The 27304-nt window shown below is 37.6% G+C and overlaps 2 long non-coding RNA genes across 2 annotated transcripts in view; both read right to left on the reverse strand.

The window, feature by feature from the left end:
- LOC111098894 overlaps nt 1-27304 on the reverse strand; it is a 101026-nt gene that overhangs the window by 47544 nt on the left and 26178 nt on the right. The gene's annotated exons all lie outside the window — the stretch shown is intronic.
- Nucleotides 1756-25890, reverse strand: LOC119869348. Its single transcript, XR_005369945.1, has 4 exons — nt 25842-25890; nt 25598-25742; nt 13733-13836; nt 1756-1884 (listed from the first exon to the last, which is right to left on the reverse strand). It is a non-coding gene; the product is annotated as an uncharacterized LOC119869348 (long non-coding RNA).

Below are 27304 nucleotides of genomic sequence, written 5' to 3' on the forward strand. Positions count from 1 at the left end.
ATAGTGTAATATTAGTGTACAGTATAGTGATTCAACACCTGGTCCTCATGAAGTGCCCTCCTTAATCTCCATCACCTATTTCACCCATCCCCCCATCCATCTCCATCTGGTAACCATCAATTTGTTCTCTACAGTTAAAAATCTGTTTCTTGGTTTGCCTTTCTGTCCCTCTTTTAGTCTCCCTTAACTCATTTGTTTTGTTTCTTAAATTCCACATATGAGTGAAATCATATGGTATCTATCTTCTCTGACTTATTTTGCTTAGCATTGCACACTCTGGCTACATCCTCGTCATTATAAATGGTAAAATTTCTTTCCTTTCATGGCTGAATAATATTTTATATATATATATATATATATACCACATCTTCTTTATCCATTTATCAGTTAGTAGATACTTGGGTTGTTTCCATGATTTGGATATTATAGATAATGCTGCAATAAATATACAGGTACATGTAATCCTTTGAATTCATATTTGTGTATTCTTTGGGTAAATACCTAGCAGTACAATTGCTGGATTGTAGAGTGGTTCTATTTTTAAGGAACCTCCATATTGTTTTCCAGAGGGCCACAACCAGTTTGCATTCCCACCAACAGTTAGAGGGTTCCCTTTTCACCACATCCTCACCAACACTTGTTGCTTCTTGTGTTATTAATTTTAGCTATTTTAACAGGTGTGAGGTAACATCTCATTGTAGTTTTGATTTGTATTCCCCTGATGATCAGTGATGTTGAGCATCTTTTCATTTGTCTGTCGGTCATCTCTCTGTGTCTTCTTTAGAAAAATGTATATTCATGTCTTCTGCCCATTTTTTAGTCATTCATTTGTTTTATAGGTTATTTATATATTTGGATACTAACCCTTTCTCACATATGTCATTTGCAAATATCTTTTCCCTTTCCATAGGTTATCTTTTAGTTCTGTTGATTGTTTACTTCACTGTGCAAAAGACGTTCATTTAGAACAATGGTAATAAAGAATCTCCCTCTATTTTTTATGTTTGAACACTGGAAGATTTCAGGCCCACACTTACCCCTTCTCCTCTTGCACTTCATTTAGGCAAGCCAATAAAAATGCCCAGGTCTTCCTTCTGTTGGTGTCAATGGTATGTTCAAACCATACAAACTTGGAACCATGCACAGGAACCCTCACCCCAGCCCCACCTCCTAATTACAGTAAAACCCAAAGCCATCATCCATCTCTTTACTCAAGCCATTCCATATTTTCCAGATTAGCTTGAGTGCCTGCCCAGTTTTAACCAAAAAGTCTCATTAAGTGTGTTACAGATCTTTCATACTCTCTCAATATATGTGTGGTGTACTCAGTCTCCATACAAAATACAATTCTGAGTAGGGAAAACTGATACCATGCCCAATTTTTATGGGCAACCACAAACAACAGCATTATGAGAGAAGGTGATAAAAAGCCCTATAAAACTAATATCAAGAAATAACAGGAAAATTACAAAGAAATTGAAAGAAAATAAAAAACATTTGGCAGAAAGTGGAATATAATGGTCAATCTCTTATCATTTCTCAAGGATATTATCTTAAGTTGCACCTTACTTACTAGTATTGTTACAGATAAACCTTTTGAAATGTTTCCAGTAAGCCATAATAAAGATAGAAGACATCCCTCAGAATTCACAGGATATTTTCACTCAGAGGACATCAGTGTTCATGATATGTTTTTAAATATATAATGAAGCGAGCTAACTGCAAAGACATTTTATTGCCTTAAGAAGCATTTCCCTCTCATCCCCTGCATGTAATTGTTTGTCCAGCACAAAACTCTCTGATTTCTGAGTGTTCATAGACTTCTTGCATGTGATCACAATCTCTCTATGCCAGCTGACAACTGTTGGAGAAATCTTGCTGCCTCTATGGAAAAATAAGTATGCATGGTGAAAAAGCAAATCTGATTAAAGACTTCTTGCCTAAGGGTAGAGAGAACTCCATTGACAAATCCTTAGGGATCATTGATTTTTAGGGGGGGAAAGGGGAGGGCGGGGAGAGAGAAAGAAATCGAGAAGGCAAAAGAAAAATTAAAGCCCGAAAACAGATGTTGAACATTGTTTGCATGTGGAAAATACTTGTTTATACTCAGAAAATCTCCATCTTAAGGCTAAAATGTCACTGATTTTGGATGAATTCTTAGTTTCTCCCAGACCCAAAATCCAGCACTCTGCTTGCCATGAGCTACATTCTGATTTTTATTGACTATTTTAAAGTTCTGACATGGCTTCAAACTTTAATTATTTAAATGTTAAAATAGATGTCTGAGTAAGTAGCAAGGTAAAATTCACTCTAACCTTTGCAACTGAATTAGATTTGGTAAAATATCAATTCTAGGATAAAACTACTTTGAGAGTCCTTTAACAATGGGTCATTAGTTAAAACATCTTTAAGGTTATGGCAAGATGTTATACTAGATGCGGACAACAGAAAGAAGGTAAAAAAAATAATTTATCTTCCCGTAAATTTTCATTCTGTACAACTGGAGGATTCTAAGAATGATGGGCTTGCGTATGATGGCATTTCACTCACGCTAAACCATGAAAGGTATTTACAATATCTTATTTTGGTCATGGCTTAGGCTCTCGAGTACCTTATATTTAATTAGGGTAATTCATACTAATATAATGTACCTGTTACACATGATGCCTTTATAAGAATACTTCCTAGACATTCTCAGAGAATAGAAAGGAGCAAATGCTTTACCAGTGATGGGCAAGTGCCTAGCTTAATGTTTTGAAAACAGGAGCTTGTTAATAACACATAATAGATAATAGATAAAATGCTAACACGTGAAGAGTAAGATCGTAAATTAGTTAAATGCAGCACTCTATTAACTCCCTTGAAAGACCAAGAAGACCAAGTCATTGTATGGTACTTTGATAAATGCAGCTACTGGAACATCCTCCAGAAAGCTTACCTCTGTATTTTTTTTTGTACTTGAATAGGAATACATAAAGGCTTCTGAGGATTAGACAGAAAGCTATTTCAGCCTTCTCTTTCTTTTCCTTGGCTTAGTACATCACTCTTCATGGTGTCAGCAAAACCAAATTATAGTTATGGGAATTAAGGAAGGGCATATAGGATTTTACAAAGGACTAAAACTAAGAGACTTTCTGTCTCTGGACAACCTTTGATGGGAGCAGAGTCTTACGTGCCGTTTCCATCAGCCAGACATGACAAAGAAGAAGGAATGAAAGGGGAAAATAGGAAATAACTACAAAAATATATTTTTCCAAAGTAAAAGTCTTCTTGACTATACAGAGGTATTTCTGTTTTGTTTTCCACTTCAACCACAGAAGCAAGATTCATAACCCTTTCTGGGATCCTAAAAGAGAATGACATCATAGTCTATAGGATGGGGTTGTACCCAAAAGAGATCAGTTTATAGCTATTACTGCCCATAAAGCTTGACTGGTGATACAGACATTTTGTGGTAGTCTCACCAGAAACCTTCCCTTCCTGTCACCTCCCAAATTATTTAAGGAAGTGAAGTAGATGCAGTAAAATGGATTCCAATCCTAGTTTCAGGCTTAAAAAATAAACTCATTGCCTCCTACTGGGCAAAGGAGTTAGCTCAGGAGTAGGCATGTGATTAAACCTGGCATATAAAGGAGTCATTCTCCTCAACTCTATTCCAGGGGGTTGGGATCCAAACTGGTCTCTTGCCTGCAGAATATTAAAAAATAAAAAATAAAAAATAAAAAAAAGGGATGTCCACAGTTCTGGTAGCTATTGGCAACCGTGTTAGGACTAATGCGGAATCATTATTGATGAAATGTTGACCATAAACAAGGCTGGGCTGAGAAAAAGAAATCTGTCCTTGATGATGAAACCTGTCCTTAACTGCCCTGCTTCTTAGTCTTTTCGCTATGACTCAATAAATTTTTATTGATTAAGCATATTTGAGGTAGCATTTTTGCCATTGCCACTAACATGTAGTGAGGGACTGGCAATACAACAATGCTAATCAAGTTTGTCAGAATATATCTTTTTGTTTATCCAGCATTTATTATATGTATCAAATCCCATGCAAAGTCCAGAAGATGCATGATATAATAAACAAGTCAAGCATGGTCTCTACCCTCCCAAAATTTAGAATCCAGTAAGTATATAGAGGATAGGCAAGAAACACGGCAAGTGCGTTGAAAAGAGAAACATAGATTATCATGGGAACTGTTAGAAGCAACAATATAGTGGGCATTTGTGTATTTGAACACTCTCACTTCAGTCTCTTTTCCTAAAGCTTCCTGGGTTTCCTTCAGGAGAATTATCTTTCCATTGAGATTGGTAAACTGGTAAATGCTTGATTCATATTCAAAAATAAAAATGTTCAAGTTCTTTCTTTCCATAACCCAATTAATTCAGAGCATGTGTGTATTACCTTAGCTTAGCTAATAAGCCGCCCTTTCCCAGAGCATCTTGAGTATACAAATAAAGAAGAAACAATTGGAATTCATTGTTCATTCTCACTAAGGCACCCACAGCAAATGATTCCTGCTACAAGATTATTGCCAAACTTACTGATTCCCTAGCATCCAATACATTTTCCCTAATGATCAGTCCTGAGAATCTTAATAGTCATCCCATAATTTCTGATGTGCTTATATTAGCCAAACTTGTTGTTTGTGATCAAGGAACCCTAACCTGTACTTTGGGTGTCAAGGAAGACTCTGAATGGAAGTGACCAACTAGGTTGAGATCTTTTTGTTGTATCTCCATAAATGCAGTTTATTAAAGGACTGGTGTACCTCAGACTAATTTGAAGGGAAACAAAATGTGAAATTGTAACTCTGAGTTTAAACAAACCAAAAAAAGGAGCAAAGGCAAAATACACAGATTAAAGTAATGCAACATGTACAGAGTTCAAAAAGAGAGAAGGCAACAGGAATAGTAAAATTGCTTTGGCATAGTCTTGAGCAAATAAACCATGAGGAAATGCAAAGGAATTTAAAGACCTCCTGAATTCAACCAAGGAGAAACAGTATATCCCGTAATTAACAGGCAAAAGCAAATGGTGCAGAATAAAAGGGAAGAGTAAACATTGTCATTGGCTCTAGCCATCAACAGTAAGAAGAGTTTTCCAATCCATTTGTGAAGGATTTGTGGTTAATTAAGAGCATTCTTATTAATTGTCATATCATGTGTGCATATGTGTGTGTATATATATATATATTATATGTACATGGATGTATCTTAGCAATAGTTAATTTGTAATATATGAACATTGGTTATTTTTTAAATAAATCTGCATATAGGGACACCTATATGGTTGAGCGTCTGTGGTTGAGCGTCTGCCTCTGGCTCAGGTTGTGATCCCGGGGCCCTGGGATAGAGTCCTGCATCAGGCTCCCCGCAGGGAACCTGCCTCTCCAACTGCCTATTTCTCTGCCTTTCTCTGTGTGTCTTTCATGAATAAATAAATGAAATCTTAAAATAAATAAATAAATCCGCATATAGTGGACCCATAGTTTCTTTGGGGAATCTTCTTAGCAAATTTATTCTTACATTCTAGAAAAAAACACTATGGTTTTGGGGCTGAATATATCTAAAATTTGGATCCAAATGGTCTGCTAGTCATGGTTCAGTGCCAGGGTTGGAATAATTATATTTGATTGACTGCTCTAGGTCACCAGATGCAGTGACATTTCTAATGCAACTGACATAAGTTACTAAACAGTAGGTCTATCTCTTGTCTCTCACCACCTTTAGTCCATTCTATTCAAGTCAAAGCTACCTGACTTTTTATAGTATAGTAAATAGAATCATAGTTCTTCATCTGAGGAATTAAAATTTCTCTAGCACTGAATTCTAGGAGCAATTTATATTAAGAAATCTTATATAAGAGCCATGAACTATGTCTTCAAACTTAATTTTGTTACTGAAAAAATAACAGGAATGATTGTAAGTCAGGTTTCATTCAAAATAGAATCCAAATTCCAAGCAGTCCACATCCATCACTTTTCTATGAACTAGCTAATAACATGATTTCAGCATGGAGTCATGGAACATTGCAGGAAAGTCCTTCTATGACACTGTCACAGAGAAGGCACCAGAGGAGTGTATGAAGCCCACCTCCAATGAACACTGAACACAAGTGTCAGGACAAATCACATTGTCACCTTAAAATACACGTGCTATAGGAAATCAAGCAATCAAACCATGTAATAAAGGCTTGACCCACTGGATATTTAGTAGGGACCAACATCTTTGGGAGAATGGAAGGAATTGTATTGGGCAGAGGGAGGGGTCAACTGTGACAAAGTCTCAGCCCATCAGAATTGTCCCCAATTGGACAGAAGTGCCTGGCCTTTATACTACCATTTCAGTCACTGGAGGTAAGACACTCTAGAAGGGCATGACCTCAGCAAGGTGACTTGCTTACAGCAAGGTGATTTTCTCCTGCAGAGGAAAACCCTGAAATAGCCCTTGCAGCAGCTGGAGCAAGCAAGTCTATTCCCAAGGGAACAGTCTGTGCCATGCTGTCTGTGCCTACCGCACCAGAAATACTAAGTAAAAAGATAATTTTTTCCCAAGAATCTTCCCTAAGAAGATAAATTTTCCTTGAGAATCTTACTGGATATCTTGTCCACAAATGACTAAAATGACTTCTGATAAAAAAGGAAACAGCAGGTCCAATATACAGTCACTGATGCTAAACCCCACATCAGCAACCAAGACTTAATACCTAAGTACAATCACACCCCACACTCCTACCCTCAGGAATATAACCTTTAACCAGTGTACCCAGAATTACCTGATCAGCAGTACTGAGGTAATGCACTGATGTTGCTCCTTTCTATTGCTTGATGGGATGCTGCCTAATTCATAAATCATTGAATAAACTCAATCTTTAAAATGATAATAACAGGAATGTTATATTGCTCTTGTTGTCATTTTTATGTCATAGTTCAGTGAAAGGTTTTTGTTTTTTTGTGTTTGTTCTTTCAGGTGCTTTCTAAATGTGAACTTTTATTACATATCCTGGTTTCTTTTATTCGAATCCCAAACCATTTACTGAGGATGTAATTTGTGCAAGGCATTATGCCCGGTATTAAATAACAGTAGTTCCCTAATGTGAATCATCTACTTGGTGAAGCCAACTGCATCAAAATAGTCTCAGAAGTCATTAGAAATACAGATTCACAGATCTCTATGAGGACATTCTGATTTGAAGGGTCTGGGGTAGACGGGGAGTATCTGTATTTTTCTTAATATCCCAAAGTGATCTTTTTTTCAGTTGGTTTTAAGATTAGTGCTATAAGTAATCAAAGATGTAGATGATATGGCTCTCTTCTTTAAGGAATTCACAATATAGTTATGAAATACATCACATACTCTCATAATCAGATTATAGGAAAATTGTAGTTAATGCTATAAGAGAATTGCAGTTGAACCTCCAAGTTTATGATTCTTTATATCATTAACTTTTCTTGATTTCCTAAAATAATGCTTTATAACAGAGGTTCTTAATCTGGTGTCCATGAAGTCGCAAAAGGACCATGGATAGAAGGTTTGTGAACTAAGGTGAGGAAAATAATTAATCTTTATTGACATTAAATTCTAACTGAAATTTGCAATTCTCTGAAATTATGATATAGGCAAAAATTCACAGTAGCATTAGTAATGTTTTAAATCACAATAGAGATCTTAAATTTTTATTTACTTTTACCACTACTTCAAAGGTACAGTAATTGTTATATAACGTGTTACTAAAAAGCACAAATATTACTATATATAATATTTTCATGTTTTATTAACTACATGTAGTCATTTTCCTAATTATTCTGAAGCATCAAAATGGTTAAAAGAACATGAGTTCTCTGATAGAAAACCACAGAATATTAGAGGTAGAAAGGATATTACCAGGCACCTGAATAGCTCAGTTGGTTAAGCAGCTGCCTTTGCCTCAGGTCATGATCTCAGAGTCCTAGGATCAAGCCTGCATTGGGCTCCACGCTCAGTAGTGAATGTATTTCTCCCTCTGCCTCTACCCCCTACTCGTTCTCTCTCTCTCTCTCTCTCTCTCTCTCTCTCTGTCAAATAAAATAAATAAATAAATAAATAAATAAATAAATAAATAAATAAAATCTTTTTTTAAAAAAGTATTACCAATCATCTAATCCATCTTCTTTTTGCAATTGAAAAATAATCCTGTGTAGTATACACTGTAGTTAACTTATTCCTCTACCCTGATGCAGTAACAGTGCATTTTACAATCGACCTCACACATCTGATTGCTTAAGGGAAATATTATCCCTCCTATCAATAATCTTCTGGAATGGCCCACTTCAGGGATGAGGAATACTCAAGTTTTGTGAGAAAATTCTCTTTAGTCCTTAAATAAGAGAGATGGGATGCCATTCTCTCTTCCACTGAAGTGAATATGGAGAAAAGTTCCCTTGTTTTTCTGGTAACCATCTTTTAATTATGATGGGAGCCATCCTTAAACCTACATACAAAAAGAGGTAGAACCAAGAGAAACGAGAGAAGAGGAACCTGTTCTTTGAAAAAAACTGTAGCTGGTATTGACCCAACTCCACTTTTGAATTCCCCATTATGAGTTAATGTTATATTCCCAGTAATAATTCTACATCATTTTTAAGCTATTGTGTGACCAGGTTTAAAATCCCTGACAAAATTGACTAGCATCACTTCACTTGCATTTTAAATTCAGTACTAACAGAACATTTGCCTGTGCCAGATACTTCCCTAAGCAATTTATTTATATTGAATCCTATCTTCTTCACATGACCCTATTATTATCCCCATTTGTTCAGAAGAGAGAGTCAAAGTGCAGGGCATTTAAATCACTTGCCCCCAGAATGGTCCAGTTAGTAATGAATAGAATTAGGATCTGAAACTGCCCAAAAACTTGAGATCTACATTGGATATGTAGCCCCCCTGCTGCCCACCCAACATAGTTAATGCTGGAGCTGGAATAAAGTAGTAAGTAGTAGTGTAGTATATAGGAAATGATAATAAAATAAAATTTCTGGCTCTTAAGGAACTTATTGTCATGTTTCATAGAAACATAGGAAATATTTAGCTGTTTCTATTTTACTTTTTGCATTTAAATCCCTTGAGAAGAGATGATAATTGAAAGTTTAAAAAAAATCTTGTATTTACTTAAAATGTGGTGAATGTTTTTATATAGTTACAACATCTGCATTCCCACAGAAATTGCTGTTTTGTGACTCAGGAACACCTGGGTAGAAACTAAATTACAAAATTGCATTCTGGGAAGTAAGGGGCTACATTGAGTTAAGGTTTAATTCTGGTGTAAATTAGAAGGAAGGAGAAAAGAATGAGTCAACACCAAGTAATGTCCACCTCTAAACTGGTGAAGTAGTGGGCCCAAGAGGTAGTAAAGTGATGGGAACTCAGTTCTGAATAAGCCTAGCATTAGTAGGTAATTAACGTGGCTCAATGTAATTGGCTCCATAGGCAGACCAAGGCCAATAGGTGGGACTCAGACATGCAATAGTCAGTAACATGTAATCATTTTAAACCCATGTTTCCAAACTTGTTAAATCATAAGAGTTGAAAGAGTACTGGTTAAATCATAGATTCCTAGGTCTTTTTCTATAGAGTTTCACATAGTCGGTATCAGATAGAAACAAACCTTTGCATTTTAAACAAATATCTATAATGATAGGTCTTGAAATCTGGCAAATTTAGGAGCCAGGCTGACTTTAGACTAATCAAAGACAAACCAAAGACAGAAGATAGTGGTCATAACTATAAAATGAGTGATGCAAAGTAAATCGGTTAAGTAGAGATTTGTGTCACACTCCTTTTCAGTTTAGAAATGTATGTAACCTTCATTCACGGGATAATTACTGACTTCATGCTACACGCTAGTCATTGTGTAGTGGAAATTTTTGATGAATAGGTTGTGGCTTCTCTCCCCAGAAGTGCTTAATCAATCGGAGAAATAGATAAGCCAATACTGAATTATAATTCACTTTGATAAATTTAATATTTGAGTTAAGTATTCTGTTTTACAGTGGCAGGTAGAAGCTTATGACCTAAGTTTAGGAAACCATACCAAAATTGAGAACTGAAAGGCAAATATGGGATAAATGGATCATGTGCAAGGAGTAAAGTCTTGTGTGGAGTAAAATCTTATGTGAGATGGGGGCAAAGTGAACAGAAGTAGTCAGGAGAGAGCTACATAAGAAACAGATGGTGAAGGGACTTCAGAAGGTATGTACAGTACTGGAGAGATTTAAGCAAGAGCGTGACATCATCAGATTTGTGGTTTAGACAGAACAGTGACTGCGGAGTAGAGAAAAATTAGAGTAGGACCAAGTTTATAGTCAGGTTTATAAGAAAGCTGGGGCAGTAATTTAGCTTTTGATAATAGTCACCTATTGTATTAATTTTCTTTTGCTATATAATAATATATGTTTAGTGGCTTAAAACAACACCCACATGCTTCTATGGATTGGGAGTTTAAACATGGCTTCCCTGGCTCAAGGTTTTATATGATTGCAATGTGTTAGCCATAGCCATATTCTCATTTGGAGACTGGGAAAGATCTGCTTCTTTCATGGTTGTTGGCAGCCTTAGGTCCTTGCGGTTATAGAACGAAGAGCTGCTATTTTGGCCAATTCTTGGTCACCTTTGGCTCCCAGAAGTTCTTTTCCATGTGGCGTCCCACAAAATGACTTGGGTGGTAGAGACATCTTAACTTCTCTCTACCACGCTTTAATTAAAAAGTCATTAGGGATGGAAAGAAGTGGTAAGTTCAATTTATGTTAGATCATCTTGAATAAGATTACCTCGTTTACATTAATTATCATTACAATTGAGTCACTCATTAACCTGCATCATATTTATTAAACCTACAAGCATAAAACACCTGAGTCTTCCCTTTTGGAGGGATAATTTACTCTGTTAGATGCAACTGCTGGGGTTATAGAATAACTGGCTTCACTACCATGCAATGATTATAAATTAGGTGTTTCTCGAAGTAGAGAAATAGACTTGGGAAGAAAATTACCCCTCATGGACAGTGAGTTTGAAGACATTCTTTAATTACTAAGAAAAGATGCCCACAGAATGACATCCTTCCCCAACAATACTAACAGCAGACATTAGTCACAGTTTTGGATCATGAGCAGATGCTAGAGTCCTGGAATTTCACCCACAAGTGGTTAAAACCAAGCACATCATTTTAACATGTCACAGTTATTTGACATTTCAGGGAAGAGATTACCAATTGGTTTAACTAATTTAGCCAAAACCTTAGGAAACTTTTCCAAATTATTTCCACCTTGTAGCCCTGCCATATGTGTCTCCAAATTCTGTTTTTTCCAATATATGCCCCAAATGTAGAGGTGATGAAAGCCTGCTCACGTCATTCACAGAAATCCCATAAGCTCTGCAGTATCCTCGGTAGTTAATAGGACTAAATTAGAAATCTCTCCTTTATCTTCAGTGCTGCAAGTTCAAATTCTTGAGGGTTGATCTAACAATAGATTAGAAATATTCTACAAGGGTCATACAGATCAAGTATAATTTTTAATTTATTTCCCATACCATTGTTAGTATGTAGAAATGCAAATGGTTGTTTCATTAGTATTGGTGCTGCTAGACGATGTCAATTTGAATTTGAAATGCCTTCTTGATCACCAAGGTGTCACATCCTTCATGCAAACTAAATTTGCCCCCAGTAAGCATCACCCTAGCAAGTAAAATCAAACTAAAGAGAATGTTGCCCACTGATTCATTGGCATTATATGGAGCAGCTGTGGAATAGCCTCCTGCTCACTTCCTTTAATAGAGTTTTATTTTCTCCAGCTTGCTGCTCCTTCAGGCAAGACACATGGGCAAGGAAAGTGAAGCCTTTAGTCTACAAGTATAAATTAGACTATAGAGAAATAACAAACATAGCTAATAAAATAATCATAACAGTGCTTGATATTATTAACTATAATTCTAATAGTGATAAATTTAGGATTATAATCACAAAATCTTAGCTAGTAATACTAATAGTAGCTAATATTTTGGTGCACATATGGGCAAGTCAGGGTGTTGAAGTAGTTAACCATCCTAAGCTTATTCTTATCCCCATTTTAGAAAAGAACCTGAACTCTGGGCCTATTTATATATTTTATCCAAAGTATACATAGGTAAGATTCACAATTGTATCTTCCTTGAAGTTCTTAAGGATGTATAGTATAGCCAATTTCATTCCAAGGGTATGAAAAAATAAAATGACAATAATCTGAATAAACTGCTGGTTGAAATAAAAGAGAAAAATTCTTGAAGAAAAATATATTTAAGAATTAGTTCCTACTGTCCATATCTCAAAGGACATTATGCTGTCACAAAAGTGCAGTATTATTTTCTAAAAATCATAATTAAAACAAGAATGCAATCCCCTCACACTTTAATGCTGACAAATCTAGTGTTCTGTAACTTTTATTTGGTTTATTCCTTCTGTTTTCTTTTTCTTAAGATTTTATTGATATGAGAGAGAGATAATGAGCAGTGGAAAGGGGCAGAGAGAGAGAGAGAGAGAAGCAGACTCCCTACTGAGCAGGAAGCCCGATACGGGGCTTGATCCCAGGAGCTGGGGATCATGACCTGAGACGAAAGCAGACATCCGCTTAACTGCCTGGGCCACTCAGGCACCCCCATCCTATTTTCTTAACGTACAATTGTTTCCTTTAAATATTTGAGATCATGTATTTCACAGGGTTTAAAGATGTTTGGTCTATTGGATTGATTATACCTTGCTCCTCTTTATTTTCACCCTTAATATAGTATGCAAGGGTCTCTTCATTATTATCTGTAGCAAACAGTGTTCACTGGTGAAACTATTTACCTTCTAAATGAAACAAAGTCTAAGGCTATAGCACTCAGCTCATGATTTTTTTTTCTTTTTTTTCTTAGTTTGAATTCTGGACACATAATCATGCCATTACAAATACTGCCAGTGGGAAATGAGGAAGTAAAACCATTTGTGTGCTATACCAGCTGACATACCAGATGACAGCCAACTGTATAGCATTTAGTCAGTAAAACAAACAGAAACCATGTTGAGGCTTCCATGCATGGAGGAGAATTGCAAGCATATGCTCACCATGCCTTTCTTAATTGAAGGCGCTCAGCTTATTTTAGGTATTTTATGTGTCATGTACCACCCAAAGCATTACAGAATATGAGAGGATCAAGATGAATAGTATAGAGAAATTGTAGGATACTTGGAAGGTGGGGACAACTTCTCTGTGAAATTATTATGTCTCTTTCTACTCGCTTTTTCCTTCTTTTTTTTTTTTTTCTATTCCCTACAAATTGAGAACATGACTAATTGGCCAATAATAATGTCTCGAACTGAAAATGAAGTCTGTGTCTAGCATATTATCTACAGCTCCCTCCTTAAAACCTTTCTTCTTTTTCTTTCTCTTTCTGTTTCACTCTTGGATAGTCTAAATGGTTCACAGCACAGCTGAGAAATATTGTGCACTTTTTAATACCCAGCACCATTTCAATAGAATCAATGAAGACAGAACAGAGCTTTATGGGGGAAATAATTATGCCACTTATTACAGCACTATCTCACCTCCAAACCACCTTCTCCCCCTTTTGTAATGGGGTTCTGCAAACCACTTTTCTTGTACACGAATTGCTCCCTGCTAAGCTCTGATGATGAGGATAGCTAGAAGGAGCCTTCCAGGTTAGGGCAGAGGAAAAGACTTACTTTTTCCTATTCTTTGCTGGTTTCTGGTGGGTTTCCTGACTGCTGTGTTTCCTGTGAGCATCATATCAGCAAGGCATCTTCACCCTGGCAGTGGCAGTTCTTTTCTAAAACAGCAGGTGAATCCAGTTTTCAGTTTCCCCAGCACTCACAGAACCAACTCCATTAATATCAGCTCCATTTGACTGGCATGCCCTCCTCAGAAGTCTGGCTTACAGCCCATGGGACCCCTTCTCTGAGCTCAGAGATGCCAGCATCAACTGAGAAGCACCCCCTCTTCAGAGAAAAGTGTGGCATACTAGGTTCTCTCTTGCCAAAGGCCAGGAGAAATATAGCTTAATGACAAATTATCAGACTCTGTGAACTCTAAAGAACTTCAAGCTATGTGGAACGTTCTAATAGAACAAATGAGAGATCTAGGCCATGGCTTTAAAGCTGATGAATTAATTTTTCAATTGCTCTTCACTAAGAATTTTTGGACTCTGTTTTTAGAACCTGTTAATATCACTGCCTTCACTAATTTTAGCTGGACTGTCTTCCCTAGGAGCTTATATATCTTTGAAGACCAATACTGTAAGCTTGTAGAGGGTAGGAGCCTTCTGTTTTGTAGGAGCTCAATTCATTGACAGCACTCCATATGTCCGAAATGACAACATGGGAATTGCTTGATTTCTGCTATAGTTTCTGATTTGTGAATGGCAGGTTGCTGAAGTGTATGGAGATAGGGTTGTCCTAGAGGAATAAAATGGTAACTTAATAACCACCTAAATTCAGAGCATCAGCAGGGGATAAAATGTAAGTAGCAGCAAGAAATGGCAAATTGTAGCTTCTACAGGGCAAAAGGGGAAAAGGGCCAAAAAAAACCCCAAGAAACTCAAGACAGTTATATAAAGATTGCTCCAGTAAAGCTTTCATAAAACAGCTGTATGAGGCTTGCCTATTGGCATCATTAATATCATAGGCTAGGAATAGATGCTGTGAAACCCTACAAAGCTACCAGAGAGTGGAAAGAAACTAAAAGGGTGAATAATACATTGAAAACACAGAAGTGCTAGGCTTACAAGGCTGCTTATTCTGCAGCAATTTTATCCAGAGCAAGCTGATCGTTTTTCTAATGCCTTAAATCAAACAGCAGGTATCTACAGCCTCAAGGTAAGAAATACTAAGCATTAGCCAACTTTCAGACTTTAAATGTTGCAGAGGTAGAGCTGGAAGATTTCTCAGGTGGTTTCTCTCCCAACTTTTCTTTTCTTTTTTTACCTCATATCTTAAAAACTGATAGAATAAAATTCAGTACCATATCCTTCTGTTGTGGACTTCATTGCCATCTTTCCTATACAGAGAACTCTTTCAATGTAAGTCATGGTTTCAGTCCAAACCCATGTTAAGTGTTTTGGAAATGTTTACACTCAAAACACTTTAGGTCATTTTTTTTTAAAGATCTTATTTATTTATTAATGAGAGACACACAGAGAGGCAGAGACACAGGCAGAGGGAGAAGGCTCCACACGGGGACCCAGGTGCAGGACTCCATCCCCAGGACCCTAGGATCATGACCTAAGCCAATGGCTGACATTCAACTACTGAGCCACCCAGGTATTCATGGTCCTTTTTTTTTTTTTTTTTAAACAAACTGTAGAGATTCAAGATCAAGACAAAAAGAGATATTGGCATTGGTTCTAGAGCAATTTCCTAAGGAAAATGTCCTGGACTCTAGAAGCATACAGTCAAATTCTCTGTACTGTAGAGGAACCAAAAGGTCATCTACACCAAGAATCACAAACTTTTCTTGTAAAAGGCTATATAATGAAATTTTAGGTTTTGTGGGACATATATAGTCTCTGTTATACCACTCAACTCTGCCATTATAGCATGAAAGCAATGTTTATAGTACATAACCAAATGAGCATGGCTGCATTTGAATAAAACTTTATTTACAAATACAAGCAGTGGGCCGGATTTGACCCACAGGTCAAAATTTTCAACCTCTGATCTAGACTATTAAGCATGGGATGGAAAAGGAAGACAGAGGAAACTCCTGTAATTGGGAAACAAAAGAGATCCTGAATATCAGACCTCTATTTGATATGACTGAGAAATCATAATCATTATATAAAATTCTTGCTCTAAAATGTGAAATTTCGGATCGAGGCAAGATGGTGGAAGAGTAAGGTCCTCCCTTCATCTGGTCTTCTTAATTTAGCTACTTATCTATCAAACCATCCCGAAACACCTGTGAATTCAACCTGATATGTAAGGAAAGAATAACTGGACCTCTACAAACAGAAAAGTGACCATTTTTCACAAGGTAGGAGTGTGAAAAAGAGAAACAGAGGGGATACATAGATAAACAGTGAGGGAAGGGAGCTGCTGTAAGCCAACTATAGGAAAGTGATACAGCCCTGGAGCTCAGATAAGGGCCCGTAGAAATCTGCTCCTGTGAGAGACTTCCCTGCCCCAAAAGTGCTCAGTGGTGAAGCAGGGCAGAGTCACAGGTGGGACAGGGGGTCTCAATATTCCTGGATGCACAGAAAGAACAGGGGTGCCTGAGCCTGACAGAATTCCCAAGCATTGGAGTGGAGAAACAGGTTTAGGTCAGTGGGCCTGGAAGAAGGCTCAGCTTGCTGTGTCAGAAACTGGCAACAGTGGCCAGATCGGATGACTGTTCTTCCTACTGGGTCCCTGCAAAGAACTGGAAGGCAGCAATTCTCCACCTTCCTCTGGGAGAGGCTGAGTGGGTATACACACAAGGGGGGGGGGGGGCAAAAGCTCTCTGTGCCAGAACCCTACAAACATCACAAATCAGTGTCCTTCTACCTGCCCCTGGGGAAGATCTGAGTGGGCGGGCACCATAGGAGTCTGTGCTGTTTGGTACATACCTTGATCTCAGCTCCAGGGTAGAGAGTTGGGCACAGCCATTTTTATTTTCATGCTCTGAGGAGGTGCAAAAAGCCTTCAGGGAACAAAAGCCTCACACAGCAAACAGCTAACATGAGCCCAGCCCCCAGCAAGGGGTAGTGCAACTATGCCCAGGCACAGACACTTGAGAATCAGCACAGCAGGCCCCTCCTCCAGAAGACCAGCTGGAAGAAGAGGTGAACGGCAAGTTTACTGACCAAACAGGATTGGAAAAGTCCAGGGCTAGAGGAAAATAGTATATAGAGCTCAAGGATTTTTTTTCTTATGATTCATTTGTCTTTCTGTTTAAAATTTTCAATTTTTTTTCTTTTTACTCATTTTGGCTAGTTTCTTCTTTTATTAACTCTTTGTTTTTAAGTCTTTTCTTTTTTAACTTTCATATTTTATAATTACATGTTATAGATATATTCTTCATTTTTGGCTTCCTTTCGCTGTATTCAATTTTATTTTAGTATATATATGTAAGTTTTGCTTTTTTTATATTTTTTTAACACACAGACCAAATACACTGAGGACCAAGTGAATCACCCTGTTTTATCCACTGTTTTATTTTCCCTCCACCTCCATTTTTCCCTCCATTTCTCTCTCTCTCTCTTTTTGCTCTCCTATATCTTTTTTCTTTTATTTTCTGATTCCTGACCTCTTTGGAATTATCTAGTGTGTATTTTGCTTGGATCATGGTTAATACTTTTGACTGTGCTCCCTCATACAGCCATTCTTCACTGGACAAAATGACTAGAAGGAGGAATTCACAACACAAGAAAGAATAAGAGGTAATACTCCCTGCCACAGATCTAATGGATATGTATTTAAGTAAAATGTTGGAGATGGAGTTTAGGATAATAATTATAAAGCTACTAGTTGGGCTTGAAAAAAGCATAAAAGACTCCAGAGAATCTCTTGGTACAGAGATGAGATCTAATCAGGCTGAAATTAAAAATACTCTGAGATGCAGTCTAAACTAGATGCTCTAATAGCTAGGGTAAATGAAGCAGAAGAGAGAATAAATGACATAGAAGACAAGTTCATAGGAAGGAAGCTAAGGAAAACAGAGAAAAACAACTAACAGCCCATGAGAAGAGGCTCTGAGAGATAAGTGATAGTTTGAAAAAATTAAAAAAAAAAACTCCTTATTATTGGAATTCCTGAAGCTGCAGAGAGAGAGAAAGAGAGGGCCATATGTATTTCATCAAATCATAGCTGAGAGCTTCCCTTATCTGGGGGAAAGAAACAGACATTCATATTCAAACCGGCATTAATATCCAAGAGGTAAAGAAGATCCTTCCTAAAATCAATAAAAATAGATCAATACCCTCACTTGTAATAGTGAAGCTTGCAAATTTCAGAGATAAAGAGAAAATCCTGAAAGCAGCCCGAGACAAGAGATTTCCAGCATACAGAAGGAGAAATATTAGATTAACATCAGACCTATCCACTGAGATCTGGCAGGCCAGAAAAGGCTGGCATGATATATTCAGGGTACTAAATGAGAAAAACATGCAGCCGAGAATACTTTATCCAGCAAGACTGTCAGTCAGAATGTAAGGAGAAATAAAGAGCTTCAAGAACAGACAGAAACTGAAAGAATACATGACCACCAAGCCAGCCCTGTAAGAAATATTAAGGGGGATTGTGTAGGTGAAGAGGGAGCCAAAAAACAAACAGAGACAATCTGCAAAAAACAGAGACTGTACAAGTAATACAATGGCACTGAATTTGTATCTTTCAATAGTTACTCTGAATGTGAATGGGTTAAATGCTTCAGTCAAAAGACATAGGGTATCAGACTGGATAAAAAAAATAAGACCCATCTATCTATATTCTGTCTACAAGAGACTCATTTTAGACCTAAAGACATTTTCAGACTGAAAAGGAAGAGATAAAAAAACATTTAACATGCAAATGGACCTCAAAAGAAAGCTGGGGTGGTAATCCCATATCAGATAAATTAGATTCCAAACCAAAGGCTGTAATAAGAGATGAAGAGGGACACAATATCATACTTAAAGGGTTTATTCAAGACGATCTAAAAATTATAAATATGTATGCTCCAAATTTGGGAGCAGCCAATTACATCAACCCATTAATAACGAAAGTAAAGAAACATACAGATACATTAATAGTAGGAGACTTCAATACCCCACTTACATCAATGGACAGATCATCTAAGCAGAATATCAACAAAGAAACAAGGACTTTGAATGACACTGGACCAGATGGACTTCATAGATATATACAGAACATTCCATCTGAACACAACAGAATACATATTCTTCTCAACTGCACGTGGAACTTTCTCCAGAATAGACCACATACTGGGTTACAAATCAGGTCCCAACTGATACCAAAAGTCTGGGATTATACCCTGTATATTTTCAGACCAGAATGCTTTGAAACTAGAACTCAATCACAAAAGCAAATTTGGAAGGAACTCAGATATTTGGAGGTTAAAGAGCATCCTACTAAAGAATTAATGGGTCAACCAGGAAATTAGAGAAGAGTTAAAAAGATTCATGCAAACTAACAAAAATAAAAGGACAACTGTTAGAAACTTTTGGGATATGGCAAAGGTGGTCCTAAGATGGAAGTGCATTTCAATACAAGCCTCTCTCAAAAAAATTAGAAAAAAATCTCAAGACACCAACTAACCTTACACCTAAAGGAGCTGGAGAAAGAACAGCAAATAAAGCCTAAACCAGGCAGAAGAAGAAAAATAATAAAGATTAGAGCAGAACTCAATGGAATGGAAACCAGATGACCAGTAGAGCAGATCAATGAAATTAGGAGGTGGTTCTTTGGAAGAATTAGTAAGATAGATAAACCCCCTAGCGAGACTATTAAAAAGAAAAAAGACCAAAATTAATAAAATCATGAATGAAAGAGGAGAGATCATGACCAACACCAAGGAAATATAAACGATTTTAAGAATGTATTATGAGCAACTATATGCCAACAAATTAGGCAAGCTGGAAGAAATGGATGCATTCCTGGAAACTTATAAACTACCAAAACTGAAACAGAAAGAAATAGAAAACCTGAACAGGCTCATAACCAGCAAGGAAATTGAAGCAGTCATCAAAAAACCTCCCGAGAAACAAGTGTCCAGGGCCAGATGGCTTCCCAGGGGAATTCTACCAAATGTTTAAGGAAGAAATAATACCTATTCTACTGAAGCAGTTTCAAAAGATAGAAATGGATGGAAAACTTCCAAACTCATTCTATGAAGCCAACATTACTTTGATCCCAAAACCAGACAAAGACCCCATCAAAAGGATAATTACAGACCAATATCCCTGATGAATATGAATGTCAAAATGCTCAACAAGGTACTAGCCAATAATACCCAACAGTCCATTAAAAGAATTATTCACCACCACCAAATGGAATTTATTCTTTGGATGCAAGGGTGGTTCAACATTTGAAAATCAATGTGATAGATCACATTAATAAAAAGGGAACAAAGAACCATATGATCCTCTCAAATGATGCAGAAAAAGCATTTGACAAAATACAGTATCATTTCCTGATAAAAACTCTTCAAAATGTAGAGATAGAGGGAAAATACCTCAATATCATAAAAGCCATCTATGAAAAGCCCACAGAGAACATCATTCTCAGTGGGGGAAAACTAACAGCTTTTCCCCTAAGGTGTGGAACATGGCAGGATGCCCACTCTCACCACTGTTGTCATATATATCATATATATCCTAGCCTCAGCAATCAGACAACAGTCTTTGACAAAGCAGAAAAGAATATTCAATGGAAAAAAAGATAGTCTCTTCAATAAATGGCATTGGAAAGATTGGACAGCCCCATGCAGAAGAATGAAACTAGACCATTCTCTTACACCATATACAAAGATAAAATGGACAAAAGACCTAACTGAGATAGGGATCCATCAAAATCCTAGAGAAGAACACAGGTAGCAACCTTTTTGACCTCAGCCACAGCAACTTCTTGCAAGACACATCTCTCAAGGCAGGGAAAACCAAAGCAAAATGAACTATTGGGTCTTCATCAAGATAAAAAGCTTTTGCACAGCAAAGGAAACAGTTAACAAAACTAAAAGGCAACCTACAGAATGGGAGAAGATATTCGCAAATGACATATCAGATAAAGGGCTAGTATCCAAGGTCTATAAAGAACTTATCAAATCCAACACCCAAGAAACAAACAATCCAGTTAAATGGGCAGAAGACATGAGCAGACATTTCTTCAAAGATCTACAAATGGCCAACAGCAGATGAAGAAATGCTCCACATCAGTTGTCAGCAGGGAAATACAAATCAAAACTACAATTATATACCACTTTACACAAGTGAGAATGGCTAAAATTAACAAGTCAGGAAACAACAAATGTTGGCGAGGTTGTGGAGAAAGGGGTATACTCTTTCACTCTGGTGGGAATGCAAGCTGGTGCAGCCCCTCTGGAAAACAGTGTGGAGGTTCCTCAAGAAGTTAAACACAGAGCTACCCTACAACCCAGCAATTGCACTACTGGGTATTTACCCCAAAGATACAGATGTAGTGAAATGAAGGGGCACCTGCACCTCAAGATTCATAGCAGCAATGTCCACAAGAGTCAAGCTGTGGAAGGAGCCGAAATGTCCTTCAACAGGTGTATTGATAAAGAAGCTGTAATATATATATACACAATGGAATATTACTCAGCCCCCAGAAAGGATGAATACCTGCCATTTATGTGAATGGAATTGGAGGGTATTATGCTGGGTGAAAAAAGTCAATCGAAGAAAGAAAATTATATGGTTTCACTCCTATGTGAAATATAAGAAATAGTGCAAGGGACCATAAGGGAAGGAGGGGAAACTGAATGGGGAAAAATCAGAGAGGAATACAAGTCATGAGAGACTCAACTCTGGAAAACAAACTGAGGATTGTTTAAGGGAAGGTAGGTTGGGGGATGGGCTAACTGGGTGACAGGCATTAAGGAGGACACATGATGTGATGAACGCTGGATGTTATACTATATGTTGGCAAATTGAATTTAAATAAACAAAAAAGAAAATGTGAAATTTCAAACATATTTATTACAGCTTTATCTATGTCAATTAACTAAATTTTTCAATGATAAGGTAATGGTTACATAAGTATAGTAGATTGTGCCCATTGTATTTATTGATAACTCATATTAGAATTGACTTAGGGTACCTGGGTGGCTCAGTGGTTGAGCATCAGCCTTTGGCTCAGGGAGTGATCCGGGGGTCCTGGGATCAGGTTCCACGTCAGACTCCCTGCAGGGAACCTGCTTCCCCCTCTGCCTATCTCTCTGCCTGTCTCTCTGTGTCTCTCATGAATAAACAAATAAAATGATTCTTTTAAAAATTGACTTGAGCTCATCTCTAACATACTGATGAAAGGTTTATTATCACAAATTGGGACTCCTTTCCTTTCTATCACCCTGTGCACCTTACCCATCATCCATGAGCCATAGAGCTTATCCGGTATGAGGTGAGCGGTGGGCCAGCCTTCCTTTTCCAGGCTAGAAAGAAGTCTGGTATCTACCCATATGTAGCATATCCTCCCAACCTCACAGATGTGCTGTGCAGAATATTTCACCCCAGCGCTGCCAGCCCATTCCGCACTCAGGTCTCTCCCAGGTCTTTCCAAGTCTCTCTTATTGAGCTCCCTAACTATGATCCTTTAAAGGAGGTCCCATCTGCCAGCAACTTCACACTGTCTGTTGGGTGAGGCCACCAGTATCCCTCACTTAAGGCCCCAATAGGCATTCATACACTATTTACTTCCTCAGAACTCTGTCCTAGAGGAGAGTCAGGACAATGAGAGGCAGTGGGTATAAGTAATTAAGAATATCACCTCTGGATTCAGACAGCTCAGATTCAATTTCCAGCCCTATTACTCACTAGTTGTATGAAATTTGGTAAGATACTTAGCTAATCCGTCCCTGTTTTGCCTGTGCAGAATGGTGATAATAACATTACCTACTTTATAGGGTTGATGTAAGCATTAAGTTAATTAATGCATGTAAAATGATTGGAATAATGCCTGACACATAGTAAGCTACATTACAGAGTATAGCAATTGACCCTAAAATTCAAAGCCTTCCTGCTCATCTCTTTTGTATAATAATCTAGGTATTATTATTCTAAGCCCCATAATAATAAAACTTAATTGCCCAAATAGGTTTAGTCAAGGGTTCCAAACTGGGCTGATAAAGAAATTAAAAAGCTAAATGCGAACTGAGCATACATATTTTACAATTTTATTTATTTATTTGAGATTGAGAGAACATGAGCAAGGGGAGAGGGAAAGAGAGAAGCAGACTCCCCACTGAGCAGAGCTCAATCCCAAGACACCAAGATCATAACCCCAGCTAAAGGCACCCGCTTGATGACTGATCCACCCAGGAGCCCCCAAGCTGAATGTATTGTATGATATTTAACTGTAAAAAGATATACATATGCCTAGAAAACATACTGAAAGAACACATGTCAAGATGCTGACAGTTATCCCTAGACTATGAGATTATACATGATTTTAATTCTCTCCATTATATATTTTTATAATTTCCAACGCAATAAGCAAGTGTTAACTTTTAATTTTAAGAATAAATCTGTCTTTGTGTGTGGCTTATTTAAAATAATGTATAAAACTTATATTTGAGTGCTAGAACTTCATATGGTAGAGGCATAACCATGAGGTGAGTCAACTGGCATGTTCAAACGTTGGTTTCCTGATAACTACAAGAGGAATAATATCCCAACTTCAGTTGGTTGTAGAATTTAAAGGAGAAATCACATAAGGAAGTCACATTTATAATGTAATGTACTATGTACAAATGTAAGAAATTTCATTGATTGTATTATTAGGTTTAAAAAGGTGTATAAGGTAATATTCTCAGAAACTCAAGGTGTTCATTTATACTCAGGCCATTAGGGGAAAAGTGAATAAAAATTCCAGCTAAGAAAGTGACTTAAAAGCTTATTAAACCATTGTTCCTTCACTTCCTTTGTGCGTGGTCACAGGAGACACTTGGCTGCTTATAAGAGAGAAAACTCACATGAACACACCAAGAGTGCTAAGAAGATTTCAGCACTACAAAAACTGGAAGTCTGATAGGAGCCTATTTATTAGGGATGAAAAAATGAATAAGACAGATCATTATCCTAAAAAGTTTCACAGTATAGAAAATTTGGAGACAATTACATGCGTTTTTATTCTACCTTAATCTAGGATTACATACATTTTCAATACTTGTGGAATGTATCTTGACTATTGTAGTTCCTGTTGCTTTTCATAGATTTTAAAGATTGACTTGGATGTTGTTCACACACACACACATACACACACATACACACAACACCTATCATTTTGATTGTTAAAGCTGGCAGATAAATCAGGAAACACACTCTGTTCCTTTGATTCATTGTTCAATTCGTTATAATAAGATGGTGAGTCTGGAAAGTTGTTCCTAAGAGTCTGAATAAAATGAGGTTCTCCATTACTTTTTAATCTCTAAACTCTTCAAAGGATCCTCCTATTTTTGGTCTTTCTCTTGTTCTCCCCAAAGGCAATTGTTGAGATGAACACACTGAAATTTGACTAGAAATTTGAGGAGGGATTAAAATAATAAGTATTCTGCGTTTGTTTTACTAGTCATCACACTACTTTTTGTCACAAGCACACAGTCATCAGAAGTAGGCGGATCTCAGAAAAGTGTGGTCAAATTGTGGCCAAAGAACTTCATTGTCTGGGGAAGTAGCTCCATTTAGAGGAACTAAGTTTGGACATGGTAGTCACAGATCCAGGCCCTAATGCAGGGGTCCCACCTTGACTACTCACTAGCTATGGGAACAGAGTAGTTTCTACATTGTTTCCGATCCTTATCAATTTCCCTAGTGCAAAATGGAAAGCTTAATAAACACAGGGATGTTATGAGCACAAATGAGCTTATCCTCTTTCTTTCAGCCTTATCCAAAGCAGCCTGTGGCAATGTTCATAAAATACAAATGATCTATCTCTTTCTCTGCCACTGGGAAAAAAAGAAAAGGAGCAGGAAACCCACTAGGTTTTAAATTCTTGTCATTTGGACTTCTAGGTAAGAGACTATTAATATATATCAGGAGGGATGCCTGGTGGCTCAGTGGTTGAGTGTTTGCCTTCGGCCCAAGGCGTGACCCTAAGGTCCTGGGATGGAGTCCCACATTGGGCTCCTTGCATGGAGCCTCCTTCTCCTTCTGCCTATGTCTCTTCTTCTCTCTTTCTCTCTCTCTCTCTCCCTCTCTGTGTGTCTCATGGATAAATAAATAAAATCTTTAAAATATAAATATATACTAGGAAGAAGAGACTTTGTCTCTGAAATATCTTTATATGCCATAGATTTCCCTAATGCTTCTGGCCAAGGATTATCTACAATGCATAAGACCCGGGATCTAGGAGGAATAGCTCCCTGAGGGATGTCATGTAAGCTATGTGGTTCTCTAGAGAATTAAAGATGCTTCATAATTGTGGCACTTCCTATGGTATGAAAAGCTACCAGACTTACTCTCAGGGACTTCCTCTGCTCTGGGCCAGGGGGCCATATCTGATGCAGGAAGTACTTTGCAAACCAAGCATAATGCCCCAGACCTTCCTCTTCTGTTTCTGAGTCTTCCAATACCTTCATCCTCAGTATCACGTAGCGAACATTGATATTCAATAAAACCTCTGATTCCCATGAATCTGTTTGGGCAATCCAGTCCTATGTGTGTGTAGCAATATTTCAGAACTACTATATCAATAACAATAATAATAACTCAATCATCGTTTCCTCCGAGAGAATTCTCTGACCTCACAAACATTTTGACATCATCCCATAATCATGGATGTGTCCCTTCTTTTCACCAGCCCTATATTAGTTAGCTCAATTATACTATAATAACAAATAAGCTTCCAAAATTCAATGGTTTGAGGATCAAGAAATATAGTTACTTCTTTCATAAGAGTCCCAGGCAGGTGTTTCCTGTTGGGATAGGGTGGGAGCACTGCTTCATAGAACTGTTCAGGACCTAGACTTTTGGAAGGTCTGCCATCTTCACAGTATGTGGTTTTCAGATACGCCCTGGGACCTGTGACCCTGGATAGCCAGAAAGGAGAGAAAGCAACAAAGAGCAACTTTGGTATTTTCAGTGCATTCATAGTTCCCTTGGCCCAGAGCTCAGTTACATGGCCTCACCTAACTGCAAAAGGGGCTGTCCAATACAGTGTAGCCTTATGCTGGGAAAGAAGGAAAAGGAGAATGGATTTCAGACAGCAAAGTCTCTGTCACAGGCTCTCACAGATGGACTGATCCTTTTCTAAACTTACAAGACAAATAGACCATTAAAAGGGGTCAGGCAGGGGGGTTTGGGGGAAGCCTTTTATTTTCTACCCAAGATAACATCAAGTAATAAATGTTTTCTTTGCAGATGTCTTATCTCACTGCTGATAAATTTCTTCCTTTGCTTAAATAGCTTCAGAGTAGGAGCTCTCCCCACCCACCACCATCTTAGAAGAAAGAAAAATACTGCAATAGTCACATTCCACCAGTATTATCCAGTGGCTGCATCCAAAGAGAGAATGTGTTCTCAATCCCACCAATGCCCAACTCTGTCTTTTATAAACTGGTTGATTAGTGGTGGTAAGGTCCAAGAACAATCTCTTTTATACTCAAGTCACTGAGAGGCAGTGGCACTGTTTCCATTCCCTGCAGAAAAATTAAAACTATTGAATAGTAGACACAAATTCCAAAAAGAGGGAGATAAAAGAATTTTTTAAAAACCCAAAACATTACTCATTCTTTTATCCTTTTGTAACATGTACAAATTATTCCCTCAGATAGAAGTCAGAACCTCCAGCACCTCACCTTAGGAACACCAGTGACCATTTTTCAATGATGAAGGTAAGGAGCTGTCACAATGCAAAGATCCAAAAAGTTTCTTAGCCTATGCGTAGGATTTTCAAAGGGCCCCTTGGGATTCAGAGGGATTCAAGTTCCTCAGTTATATGTTATAGATCCATTTAGCTCTCTTTAGGACACCCACAGAAATATGATTTATTTGTGTGGTTATTTGATTTATGTCTTTCACATCCCCTCAACAATAAGCTTCATAAGAGCAGAGACCTGGTTTGGTTTTCATTTGTTTTTGCGTTTGTTTGGCTCACTATGTAATCCCCATTATCTAGCATAGAGCTTATCATTTAACTGGAGTCAATAATATTTGGTAAAGGGCAAAAAAAGGGAAAATGGCAGTTAATATTTATTGAAACTTTCCTATATGCCAGACAGTGCTGAGCAGTCCACGAACAGCTGCCCTGCAGACAGACACCTCATTATGTCCCTTACACAGTGATGAGATAGAGGCTTAGAGAGGTTAGGTTATTTGCACAAGGTCACGCAGCTGGAAAGGTGCATAGCCACAGAAGTCCCACAAGTTGGACTGGGTTACTCCCAACTCACATTCGATCTATTCTGTTCTTTGTTCTTATTTGTCTTTTAATCTTTTAATCACCCCCTTTTCTACTGCAATAGCACAGTGAAGAAAGCACTAATGGTCACATTTCATACATAGCTCTCACATTGAGAAAAGTAATTTCAAGCTGCAGGTTCTTTCTTAGCCAACTGTTCTATGAGTCCAACCCTGAAGAGTGAGGAAAAGA

The sequence above is a fragment of the Canis lupus genome, chromosome 15, assembly GCF_011100685.1.
Source record: "Canis lupus familiaris isolate Mischka breed German Shepherd chromosome 15, alternate assembly UU_Cfam_GSD_1.0, whole genome shotgun sequence".
Taxonomy (NCBI): Eukaryota; Metazoa; Chordata; class Mammalia; order Carnivora; family Canidae; genus Canis; species Canis lupus.